The sequence below is a fragment of the Triturus cristatus genome, chromosome 7, assembly GCF_964204655.1.
Source record: "Triturus cristatus chromosome 7, aTriCri1.1, whole genome shotgun sequence".
NCBI lineage: Eukaryota > Metazoa > Chordata > Amphibia > Caudata > Salamandridae > Triturus > Triturus cristatus.
In genome coordinates this window covers 62867234-62881659 of record NC_140590.1, presented here as the reverse complement: position 1 = coordinate 62881659, position 14426 = coordinate 62867234, and the positions used below count along the sequence as shown (strand labels likewise).

The window sequence follows — 14426 nt, the reverse complement described above, 5'->3', positions numbered from 1 at the left end:
GCCCGAACACCACTGCACTACCCTAAACCCTAAAACACCATTCCCAGCTCGACCCCCTACACTACCCAAAGACCACTGCACTACCCTAAACCCTAAAACACCACCCCCAGCACTACCCCTTACACTACCCAAAGACCACTGCACTACCCTAAACCCTAAAACGGTACCCCCAGCACGACCCCCTATACTACCCAAACACCACTGCATTACCATAAACCCTAATACACTACCCCCCGCACAACCCCCTACACTACCCAAACACCACTACACTACACTAAACCCTAAAACACTACCCCTAGCAGTACCCTCTACACTACCCAAACACCAGTGCACTACCCTAAACCCTAAAACACTACCCCAGCAATACCCTCTACATTACCCAAACACCACTGCACTACCCTAAACTCTAAAACACTACCCTAGCAGTACCCCTACACTACCCAAACACCGCTGCCCTAAGCCCTAAACCCCTACCCCCAGCACGACCCCCTACACTACCCAAACACCACTGCACTAACCTAAACCTTAAAACACTTCCCCAGCACGACTCCCTACATTACCCTAACACCACTGCACTACCCTAAGCCCAGAAACACCACAAGCAGCACGACCCCCTACACTGCCCGAACACCACTGCACTGCCCAAAACCCTGAAACACCACCCCCAGCAAGACCCCTTACACTGCCCGAACACCACTGCCCTAAACCCTAAAATACCACCCCCAGCAAGACCACCTACACTGCCCGAATACCACTGCCCTAAACCCTGAAACACGACCCCTGCAAGACCCCCTACACTGCCCGAACACCCCTGCACTGCCCTAAACCCTAAAACACCACCCCCAGCACGACCCCTACACTACCCAAACACCACTGCACTACCCTAAACCCTAAATCTACCCCCAGCATGACCCCCTACACTACCCAAACACCACTGCACTACCCTAAACCCTACATCTATTCTCAGCACGACCCCTACACTACCTAAACACCACTGCACTACCCTAAACCCTACAAAACTACCCCCAGCACAACCCCCTACACTACAGCTACACCACTGCACTACCCTAAACCCTAAAACAATACCCCAGCTTGACCCCCTACACTACCCAAACACCACTGCACTCCCCTAAAGCCTAAAACACTACCCAGAGCAAGACCCCCTACACTACACAAACACCACTGCACTGCCCTTAACCCTAAAACACTACCCCGAGCACGACCCCCTGCACTACCCTAATACCACTGCACTACCCTAAACCCTAAAACACGACCCCCAGCACGACCACCTACACTGCCCGAACACCACAGCACTACCCTAAACCCTAAAACACCACCCCAGCTCGACCCCCTACACTACCCAAAGACCACTGCACCACCCTAAACCCTAAAACACCACCCCCAGCACGACCCCTTACACTACCCAAAGACCACTGCACTACCCTAAAACGGTGCCCTCAGCACGACCCCCTATACTACCCAAACACCACTGCACTACAATAAACCCTAATACACTACCCCCCGCATGACCCCCTACACTACCCAAAGACCACTGCACTACCCTAAACCCTAAAACACTACCCCCAGCACAACCCCCTACACTACCCAAACACCACTGCACTACCCTAAACCCTAAAACACTTCCCCAGCACGACTCCCTACATTACCCAAACACCACTGCACTACCCAAAAGCCTAGATCTACCCCCAGCATGACCCCCTACACTGCCTGAACACCACTGCACTGCCCTAAGCCCTGAAACACCACAACCAGCACGACCCCCTACACTACCCGAACACCACTGCACTGCCCTAAACCCTGAAACACCACCCCCAGCAAGACCCCCTACACTGTCCGAACACCACTGCCCTGAACCCTGAAATACCACCCCCAGCAAGACCACCTACACTGCCCGAATACCACTGCCCTAAACCCTGAAAACCACCCCCTGCAAGACCTCCTACACTGCCCGAACACCACTGCACCACTGCTCTAAGCCCTGAAACACCAACCCCAGCAAATCCCCCTATACTGCCCGAACACCACTGCCCTAAACCCTGAAACACCACCCCCAGCATGACCCCCTACACTGCCTGAACAAAACTGCACTGCCCTAAACCCTGAAACACCACCCCCAGCACGACCACCTACACTGCCCGAACACCACTGCACTGCCCTAAAACCTGAAACACTACCCCCAGCACGACCCCCTACACTACCTGAACACCACTGCACTGCCCTGAAACCTGAAACACCACCCCAGCATGACCCCCTACACTGCCCGAACACCACTGCACTGCCCTAAACCCTGAAGCACCACCCCCTGCACAACCCCCTACACTGCCCTAACACCACTGCACTGCCCTAAACGCTGAAACACCACCCCCAGCAAGACCCCCTACACTGCCCGAACAAAACTGCACTGCCCAAAACTCTGAAACTCCACCCACAGCAAGACCCCCTGCACTGCCCGGACACCACTGCCCTAAACCCTAAAACACCATCCCCTGCATGACCCCCTACACTGCCCAAGCACCACTGCACTGCCCTAAACCCTAAAACACCAGCCCCAGCACAACCCCCTATACTGCCAGAACACCACTGCATTGCCCTAAACCCTGAAACACCAGCCCCAGCACGACCCCCTACACTGCCCGAACACCACTGCACTGCCCTAAACCCTGAAACTCCACCCCCAGCACAACCCCCTACACTACACAAACATCACTGCACTGCCCTAAACCCTAAAGCACCACCCCCAGCACAACCCCTACACTACCCAAACACCACTGCACTACCCTAAACCCTAAATCTACCCCCAGAATGACCCCTTACACTACCCAAACACCTCTGCACTACCCTAAACCCTAAATCTACCCCCAGCACGACCCCCTACACTACCCAAACACCACTGCACTACCCTAAACCCTACATCTACCCTCAGCACGACCCCTACACTACCCAAACACCACTGCACTACCCTAAACCCTAAAACACTACCCCCAGCACGACCCCCTAAACAACAGCGACACCACTGCACTACCCAAAACCCTATAACACTACCCCAGCATGACCCCTTACACTACCCAAACACCACTGCACTACCCTAAAGCCTAAAACACTACCCCCAGCACGACCCCCTACACTACACAAACACCACTGCACTGCCCTAAACCCTAAAACACTACCCCCAGCATGACCCCCTTCACTACCCTAATACCACTGCACTACCATAAACCCTAAAACATGACCCCCAGTATGACCCCCTACACTGCCTGAACACCACTGCACTGCCCTAAACCCTAAAACACCACCCCCAGCACGACCCCCTACACTGCCCGAACACCACTGCACTACCCTAAACCCTAAAACACCACCCCCAGCTCAACCCCCTACACTACCGAAAGACCACTGCACTACCCTAAACCCTAAAACACCCCCCCAGCATGACCCCTTACACTACCCAAAGACCACTGCGCTACCCTAAACCGTAAAACAGTACCCCGAGCACGACCCCCTATACTACCCAAACACCACTGCACTACCATAAACCCTAACACACTACTACCCGCATGACCCCCTACACTACCCAAAGACCACTGCACTACCCTAAACCCTAAAACACTTCCCCCTACACCACACAAACACCGCTGCACTACCCTAAACCCTAAAACACTACCCCCAGCATGACCCCCTACACTACACAAACAACACTGCACTACCCTAAACCCTAAAACACTACCCCTACACTACACAAACACAACTGCACTACCCTAAACCCTAAAACACTACCCCCAGCACAACCCCCTACACTACCCAAACACCCCTGCACTACACTAAACCCTAAAACACTACCCCCAGCAGTACCCCTACACTACCCAAACACCAGTGCACTACCTTAAACCCTAAAACACTATCCCAGCAATACCCCTACACTACCCAAACACCACTGCACTACCCTAAACTCTAAACACTACCCCAAGCAGTACCCCTACACTACCCAAACACCACTGCACTACCCTGAACTCTAAAACACTACCTCCACAATGACCCCCACAATACCCAAACACCACTGCACTACCCTAAATATTAAATCACTTCCCCAGCACGACTCCCTACATTACCCAAACACCACTGCACTACCCTAAACCCTAAATCTACCCCCAGCACAACTTCCTACACTACCCAAACATCACTGCACAACCCTAAACCCTAAATCTACCCCCAGCACGACCCCCTACACTACCCAAACACCACTGCACTACTCCAAACCCTAAATCTACCCTCAGCACGACCCCCTACACTACCCAAAAACCACTGCACTACCCTAAACCCTAAAACACTACCCCCAGCACGACCCCCTACACTACTAGTCAGTAGTGAACTAGTGAAGGAGAAAACTAGTGAGACTAGTCAGACTAGTGAAGGAGAAAACATTCAGGAAGGAAGTAGTGAAGTAGTAAACTCAGCACAGGATCAGACAGGGAAAGAATCTGAAGACAGGAATTATCACGTTGTGCCACAAATTTACGAAAACAAAAGAGTTTCTGAAGAAGGTACAAATGGAGTGCAAGCTAAACGACTTAGAGAAGGTGATAAGAGGCCAGGTGTTCTCAAAAGATTTAAGTATCACCTCAAAACAGTACCCGAAGAACCAGAGCAGGTAGACGAAGTATCCAGTTGGTCTGGGCAAGCAGCTGCAGGTTCAAAACAAAGAAACCGCAGAGCAAAATGAGTAAATAACAAATTCAAGGGTCTTGAATGGACATATGTACTTCTCGAAGATTTTGAGAATTTAGAGATAATTGAAGAAGAAATTGAAAATGTTGATGCAGAGCAAATTGACGAAGAAGTGAGACCACCTTGAAACAAATTTCCCCTCTTGTACCTCTGTTCCGAAGTTGAATCACTCAAATAAAGAAGAGGAATCTTCTTTTCCCGTAAGAGAAATGGCTGATAATAGAGCTGCTGGAAAACCGAATTGTTTTAAGAAATGTTGCAGAGTGTGTATATGTAGTATATTTCTAATACTCATAATATGGTTAATATTAACAGTGGCCATACCTTATTTTATGGTCAAAAGTGTACAGAATAACACTAACGCACATGAAAAGGTAGCTACTATTAAAGGAGATAGAGTAGAATTAGAAGCACCAGCTGAGTCAGATTTACATCACGCTGTGAATAAAAATGGCACTGATTTAAATGTTTTCACAAACTTATTAGTACAATATGTAGAAACTATGGGGCATATCAGCAACAACTGGCGTTAATTATCGCTCAGCGCTCTTAGCGTGAGGAAAATTATCGCCGGGTAACGTGGATTTTTATCGCTGAGATAGCTTGCTATTAGCAACGCTTATCTCAAAAGCGATAAAAATCCTAGCGCTAACTGCCTAACGTGAGATTATCGCTGGAAACCCAGCGATAATCTCACTTAGTGTGGCGTTAGCTTGCTGATAAGGACTCACAAACTTAGCCATGATATCCACCTTCCATAGGATACCATGGCTAAGTCAGTCCTGAAGCAGGCATAAGGAAAGCAGCGATAACAGGGGTTATCGCTACTTTTCCTGCCGCTATGCTTCATAGCGTGGGGCTTGATGATAGGAGAAATGTCGCTTAGAGACATTTCTCCTGTCATGTTAGGTCAGGAACGCCCACGTTGCATCTCATTAGAGATGCAAAGCTGGGCATTAGGAATCCCCATGCTAAAGCAAGGTTTCACGCGTTAGCGTGGCCTTGCTAATTAGGCGATAAAATTATCGCCGCTTTTTGCCCGAAAACGGCCTGCAAAAGCGGCGATAATTTTTTATCGCCAGCTTGTAAATATGCCCCTCTGGAAGTTAGTGATTTCTATGTCTGAATGAAATTACCAGCATCTGTAGCAGAGGGAGTTACTTATCATCATTTACCCTTAACCTCTAGTGTTTTAGCAAGTTTGTTTTATAAAACTGGAAAATTGCAATATTATTATTCTAACGTAGATGTGATTTTTTCTGAGGTTCCTATGCGTAAAAAAAAGTACCAGAGACTCAGAATTTATGGGTGAATATTTCTTAACCATGAAAGCAATAGATATAGCTGAAGCACATAATAACAATTTAACCTGTAAATTGCAAGAAGAAGAGAAAATATTTTTGAATTTAGTTCTGTTATGTTATGTTATGTTATGTTATGTTATGTTATGTTATGTTATGTTATGTTATGTTAATAAGATTTGTAAAGCGCAACGGTTACCCTGGGGTGTCCTGGCGCTATGTATTGCCTAGCCGGAAGAAGGAGGAAATCATTGGGTAAATAGCCAGGTCTTCAAACCCTTCCTAAAAAGAAGACTGGAGGCATTCCTCAAATGGAAAGGCAGATCATACCAGGCCCTGGAATTTAGTAGAACAAAGGAGACAGGATTTCCAACGTAGACCGTCTGAACCAAAACCTCAGATTCCAAAATGGGCTGCGGAAGAAGAGCATTTTGCAAGTGGAAAAACTCATGCTGCCATGTCTTTAGATTTTGAAAAGAAAGGGAAAATCTGTCTCCATAGGTTAAAAACAGAATATAACAATGTGTTTATTGGTTCCAGTGAATGTGAGCACAATTTCTTAATAATCGGGGGATGTAGACTAAAAGGAGGAACTGATCCAGTATTTCCTGGAGTTTATTATGTGTGTGGCAATAAAGCCTACTTTAGGCTGCCAGACCATTGGTATGGGAGTTCCTATTTTGGAATAGTATTCCCTAAAGTTTATCATGTAAAAAGACTCACTGGAAACAATAAAGATGAAAAATGGACTAACCCGTGTAAAAAGAGCTTGTTTTTCAGAAATTGTAGGTGACATTTTTGGTGCATGATACCTTCAGTGGGAGTTCTTCTGAATTCACGAAAAATGTGTCAGTTGTCTACAGTAGTTGATCGGTTATCTACTGACACTGCTGGAGGATTTCTGCTTATCAACACTGAATTAGTTGCGGTCAGATCTATGGTTATGCAAAATCGACTTGCCCTTGACATATTATTGGCAAAAGAGGGTGGAGTCTGTAAATTATTGAAAACGCAACATTGTTGCACGTATATTCCAGATAAAAGTGTTAAAATTGGAAAATATATTAAAAATATTACGGAATTTGAAGAAGAGTTGAAACCACTGGAAGTTGAAAATTTATGGAATAAATTTGCAAATAGTTTTTCCAACATAGGTAATTGGTTTTCTAATTTAGGAATAGGTATTCTAGGTCACATAATTCTACCCATAATGGGAATAACCTTAATCGTTTTAGCAATAATGTGTTGGCACAAGTGTTGTAAAGGAAGTAAGAAATATGAAGTGAATGAAAGGGCCAAGAAAAGAAAACTTGAAGAAATACAAATAGAAGAATTAAAAGGAGACTTTTATAAAAGAATACGAGGATTACAATGCAAAATGAAAAAGAAAAGAAATGAAAGGGTTGAGGAAGAGATTGAGATGTGCTAAAGTTGGTATCTGTTTAGTAGAAAATTTATGATGGCAATAAATGCCATCAGAGAGGGAATTGATGGAGCAAGGATTCATAAAAGAAACTAGCTTGGATTCAATCCTCTCAAATAACATGTAATAATCTAATCAATCTGTTTTGTGAATACGAAAACCGCAATTCATCATGAACATTTTTATCTAGGGGAAGTTTACCTATGTGCATTACTAACTCGCAACCAGAGTGTCCTAAAATGGCCGACAAAACGCGGGATTTCTATTGCGCATGCGTCTATTACATCTATGTAGCATAAATCTATCGCTTTTGGTGGGAAACTTTTGCAGCTGCGCAATGGCACTAAAATGGCGCTTTGAACTCACATGCTAATGCACCTGCTACTGCTAAACTAAACCTCGTAAGTTTTATTAAACACTAATGCAAAAGATTTAAATAAGTAAACAGGGATAGAGTAGAAATAAGAGTTATACAATTAATCATTTGTTTCTGTGTCCTAACGTATCCTTTTCTGACTATATTATTAGTTCTACTTGGGCCTCGTAGGGTGACTGGAATCCGTACCTCACATCAACTGTGCGCATGCGCATAGAAACTGGCCGGAAACAATGACGTCTTCCGTGTCACTTAGCCAAGGCCACCTTCAATGAAGAAGCATGAGAAGGTCAACTGATGACCCCTGCGAGAGCAACAATGTTGAATAAAATGTTTAATTTACTGAGTAATGTGAAATGTGTGTGGGAATACAGCTATGGGAAAAGAAAATTGAGGGGCGGGCACATAACAATGGTTCATAGAGAACATTTTTAATTCTAAGTGGTGTGATGAACTCACCTCCTCATCCTGACAAATCAGAATAAGGGAAAACATAAGAATTGATAAATGGGGGTGGTACACGAATCAAGAACAGTATAATTGAGGTAAGATAGCTAGAGACTTTGTCCGACTTGTCAGATCTGTCACTCCGACTCGTCACTGACCCAACACGTATGCTGCACCAGATTCTGTCCAAGGCTCTGTCTCAGACCTTGCTGCTATTAGAAACTCTGTCTGAGAGTTCGAGATACTGATCGATAATCTATTCATCTAGAGCACAGGTCTTCAAACTGTGGGGCGCGCCCCCCTGGGGGGGCGTGGATGGGTTCCCAGGGGGGCGCAAAGGCCTCTGCAAGCACATGTAAATGAAGAGGCCTGGAAGTGCAGCGATGTTTATTTGCTGCATTTCCAGGCTGTCTTCATTTACTCCGAAGCCTGCAGAGTGCCGTGGAGCCAGAGGTCAGTGAGTGTGCTGCTGGGGGCTCGGCTGGGCAGTGTCTGGAGTCTTATTAAGACTCCAGCACGCCTGAGTTTTTCACAGGTCTTTAAAGACCATTTGCATACCTTTGAAAACTGGTTCCGGAGGCCTAGTTTTTTTTTTCTTTTTCCAGTAACCCCTGGGCCCCGACTCTGCCTATTCCTTACATTTGTACTGTAAATTTACTGCTGTAGTGTGAAAATGCATTTCATGAAAAGGAATATAAAAAAGGGTTGCCAATAGAAGAAAGCCTGCAAAGACCTTGCTTTGACACTAAATAGGGTCTTAAAAAAGTGTGTATTCATTTGTAATTTGACTTTCTGTCTGTTCCTTTTATTTTCAGTCATGAAACATTCAGGCAGCCCTAGAACACATTTAAAAATGCTTTATATTTGCTTTTTGAAGTACGCACATATAAGTGCTGAAAATAGGAGACTGTTTATTTTTGTACCGTGTGCAACATCAAAATAATGAGCAGGCAACCCTAATCATAAGACTGGAAGTTTGTTGCAGGATCAGCACATTATTTATTTCCTTCACGCTGGATTCCCTGATTAATTCCATAATAGCAATAGTTTAACTTATATCTGAAATCCTGCGCCCCGTCAATCACATGCTGATTAACTTCAAGTGTCTGGGAATTCACCCTGCATTCAGACAACTCACTCCTCATTCTCACCCTTCACTTTCACGCTCACCCTGCACTCACAGCGCATAGTTATGGTTTTCCCGCATTTGCCACATAATCCATCGTCTGCTGCATAATTTGCAGATTGAAAAATGCAGCAACACATGTTACCTCACAGTGGAAGGCCCTTTCTAAAGGTTGACTGGTCACCTCTCTGTTGCTTATTGCTATATGTAGGTGTTAATGTGGTACTTATGAGCGGCAATAAAGGCCAGGACAATGTTAACAAGCGTAAAAATAGCAAAATAGTGCAGTAATGCTATCACAAAATATGCAGCATAATTTGCCTTTGCTTGCTGCAGAATTTAGTCAACCATGCTGCATAATTTGGCCTTCTCCTGCCACATAATTCCAATGGCCCTGTTTATAGTGCTATGAGGTCCCAGCCTGTGGCAGAAAGCACTGTGGATATGTAAGTCATTATTATAAAACAGTATTTACATACTCTAAACTAGGCTGCTGCAAAATGATGCAGTGATTGAGATAAAACAAGTTCTTACAAAACATACTTTTTAGTAATAAGTAATCAAACTGTATATAATGCAGACATTTTTGTAAGTGTCTCCACTATTCCAGATCCCAGCTGATAACTCCTGTACATTACATCTTAAAAAGAACAGATCTTTGCCACCATAAAGCTTTACGCAGATCCACTGGAATTATTCAGCAGAAGAGGACAACATTATGCGGCAGGTTTGACTAAATTATGCAGCAAGAAAAGGTAAATTATGCGGCACAATGTGCCACATTTTGTGGTTAGCATTACTTCATTATTTTGTCATTTTAACTCACGGTAATGCTGTCAAGGGAAATATTTCACCTCATTAGTACCAGTGTAGCACTCAAATACAGCAGTAAGCAACTACAAGATTACCAGTCAATCTTTGCAAAGGGCCTTCCACTGCTCCGGAACACTCTGTCATGCTTTAAGTAACTTTTGTTCCGTTTGAGCTAGAATCAACATTTTTTTGTTGAAATCTGCAGATTATGTAGCAAATACAGTACACTGGTAATTATGTGGAAAACGCTGCTGCTGCTGCAGAAACTCATAATTCCATGGTTTCTTTTTTAACTTTCTGCACTACCACCCACACTTCGATTTCAGGCACAGGCATCTCAAAGTCAGTATTAACCATTCAGGGGCAGTTTTTGTGTGAAAGCTGAGTCCATGGGGTAGCAGGTAGAAGGCCAGCAGGGTTGCATTCAGATGCAGAGCCCTAATCCCCTCAATCCCTGGGGGCCTCACAGTAATGGACTAGGAGACAGAGGAAAGGAGCGAGATTCATAGATATTGTCAAAGAGAAGGACCAGAATAGGGAGCACTGTATGCAGACTCATTTTTATGTTTACAAATGGCCAGAGACCGCTTCTTCAGAGAGATACCCCAAAGAAGGGGACAATATAAGTGATTTGTTGTTTAAGGGACATTCATTAGTGAAGCTGGCACTGCTGCCAAGTGTGTAAGTGGCCACTGCTGGTTATCATAAGGGAGCAGATGCCGCAGGACTGGGACCCAGGGATTTGGGGGGCCCACTGCATCACAATTATGACTGTCTACCTTTAAAAAAGGGGCATCGGAGCTTATTGTCCTTTCAAGCATTAGGACAGAGGTGATGATCCATCATGGAGGGGAAGAGGTAAAAAAGGCAAAGGAGATAGCCTGATACTCAGGACTGCAGTTATCATTAGTGCAGCAGGTATAGTTGTATTGCGGTCAAAGAGTGTGAGGGGCTCAACGCCCCAATTATGGGGAGCAGTTTGTTTGGGATATCTGTTTTTGTTTGATGCATTTGCTGTTTTAGAAGTCTCATATTTGGTGCAATTCATAAGCTATAGAAAAAGTATTCCTGAAATCATCTGATAAGCCCCGCTCCCTGCAGGCAGCCATGTCCCTCCCGCTTCCCCAATCCTTGTCATAAAGTTTTGGAGGGGGTCCCGACCTCAAAACATTTTGCTTAGGGGGGCTCAGAGTAAAAAAGTTTGAAGACCTCTGATCTAGAGGGATTGTGGAAAAGGGACACCCGAGGAGAGTAGAGCCAGAGAGGGGTGCAACGCTGGTGTTGTACTTTAGGAGAAGTTACCCTTCCAGATCTGAATCTGCCCATTCTTCTACCGGTGACCTGTCTTGGAGATTCTATCTGGCCCCCCATTACGGAGTTGGGTTCATCTTAGACCATAGGTAAATATGATCAGCAATTCTGTACTTCTATGCCTATTTTCCATTTTTCCCCCTTCTCCTTTTTCAGGTACCGTCATCATTGATCATTTTTGTTTTGCTGTGAAATTATTTGGTGTATTTTGCCTCTTGAAATGAAGGTGGTCACTGTAATTGAATTTTGACTCACAAATTAACTTAGATAAAGGTTTTCAAAACTTCTTGAGTCTGTGGTTATTCAGAGTAAAGAGATAAATGTCATTCTACCTTAAACTAACTCAGCAACCTGATTCATCGAGGAAATGAAACAAAATGTATTGAATTGGTAAGACTTGGTAAAGGTGAATAACAAAGTTACAGGTATTACTCAAAATTGATGCCAGCGGGGTTTATTAGCTTATTGTCTGAATGTGGTTTGGGCATAGGTGAGTATTAGGTGTATGAGTGACCAGAGCTGGTGACCCACGCTCCATCATGTGGCAGTCTGGAAAGGCGTTCACTAATATTCTGCTGTTCCCAAGGAGTTTCAGGCTCAGTTAAACACATATGAACAATCCAACTACCACTTCCAGGATGACAGAGAAACAACTGACCATTCAAACTGTTGTTAAGACATGTTGTGGTAAATGCGGGGCCATGACATAGCAGGTTTATCACCTTTTGAGTTCCCAGCGGTTGAGGGGAGAGTAAGTTGTTGAGGATAGCTTGATTCCAGTGAAACAGTGAGTTAGCCTGGCTGAGGAAGGGTGACATACCCTGAAACCGGTCCCAGAATGCTTGTTTCCGGTCCAGGCTTGGCAGTTCGGTCTGGACTGTTCTCATGAGGCACAGGGTCAAGACTGATTTGCATATGTCTGGGTCCAAACTGGGGTGGCGTAGTGGGCAAAAGAACAATGGATTTAACCCAGATCTCTTGACTAGGGGAGAATGTTTGAATCATTAAGAATTCTGTCCATCATTTGTTGCAGTTACACAGTCCAATCAGGGTTGTGCAATTTCATAACCTGTCAAACACTTGATTGACATGTTATGAAATTGCATTGATTACTTGATTGTAGAGAGGTATTCTTGTCAATGTTCTAGAACTGAAATATCTGCAGGGCATCGAGATACCCAGGGCACAAGTCAAGAGTACACGTGGGTAGACGGTGTCTATCCACTCTTTTCATAGGGTGGTCGCTGTCTCTCCTGCCAAGAAGTTGGGCCCCACTGAAATATGTTAAATTCGCCTCGGTGTAATTTTCAGACACCGAGACACATTCAGCAGTGCCTGTATGTTGGCTGCTTTCATTCCAAGCTGCAATGCGCAGGCGAGAGGGCTTTGTTATTTAAAATTCCATCTGAGCATAAAATAAAGACCGAAGTTAAGTGCTCATCAGGTCTTCTTTTCATTGAGTATCCTGGCTGGGAACTATCTGGAACCTCAAACCTCTGAGCAATTGAGGGGAAGCACACAGCTTATTATTTCACAAGTACTTAAGTGAGTCATGGTTTTGACTTTGTTCAGTCATTGTGTATATGAGATATGAATGCACTGTAAGAATGTCAGATGTGTTGGCCTGTCCCAGTATTTACACAAATAACAATTTAACTCCTTCCGTGCTCATGACGGAACCACGCCGTCATGAGCCACGGTTGCCGTGTGCTCATGACGGAGTGGTTCCGTCATGCTGCGGCCGTTGGCGGCCGCGCGGCCCACACGGCGCTAATTCCCCGCCTGTGCGGACGATTAGCGCTGTGGGCGGAGTCATGACGGAACCACTCCATCATAAGCACAGCCCAACCGTGGCTCATGACGGCGTGGCTCCGTCATGAGCACCGGGCCACCGCGCTGCCCCCCCGCACCCTCCAGCGCTGCGGCGGAATTTCCGCCGCAGCGAAGGGGTTAAATTCCACTATTTTGTTTTACTACTTTTATAGTGCTACTCATCCCAATGCAGGGTGTCAAAGTGCTTTACATCACACGTACACATTACACATTGACAATAAATCATATAAGTGTGTAAATAAATGTACAGGGCGTGTTACATAAGACAGTGAGAGTTATAAGACGTAGGAGTCACATGTCCTTTATGGCTCGCTGTGCTACATTAGAAGGATTACAATTTATGAACTGTAAGTAACAGAAAGATCCCTGTGTTAATAGCAGTAACCTACTTTATCCATCGCCATCAAATAAAAATGTGTCATCTGCATAGTACATGATGTTCTTTGAGGAAGACATATTAACCTTCTATGCTACTTTGATCCAAAACTGGGACTTGATGAAACATACATTTCTCCAACAAGTGCATTAACCTCCAGAGTTATCTCTCCATTATTATTATTCCCTGAGATTTACTGGGCACATGTAGACCTCTACAGCAGGCGCCTTAACTCCATAAGATATTTTAAAATGCAGACTTTGCAACCAATTAAGCAGAACAGATTTAGTGTCGTGTTTCTCCTTGTTGCCAATTTCTTTGTGGCAGGATTTTTAAAAATTTCTTAAATATTGTAAAGTGTTCAAAAGTACTCATGATAGACCTGCTAAACATATGTGTGAGGTCTTAATATCTGATGTCACTTCTTGTGATGTCACTTCCTGTGAGGTCATGGTTGTGATGCCACTTCCTGTGATGCTACGTGCGATATCACACTCTGTGATGTCACATGCAATGATGTCATGCACCATGTTGTCACTTGCATATTGCTTAACTTGGTTAGTCCCCCCACTGCTTTTTTAAGAGCTTGTGCCCTGGATACCATGTTCATCTCTTCCATCAGCTCATTTACGTGACAATTTCTGCCCTTTGCAATAATGCAGGGGTTTGACTTAAAAATC

The 14426-nt window shown here is 44.9% G+C and overlaps 1 protein-coding gene across 2 annotated transcripts in view; it reads right to left on the bottom strand.

Annotated features, from left to right (window-relative positions):
- LOC146808814 (lymphotoxin-beta-like) overlaps nucleotides 1-14426 on the bottom strand; it is an 83729-nt gene that overhangs the window by 21356 nt on the left and 47947 nt on the right. The gene's annotated exons all lie outside the window — the stretch shown is intronic.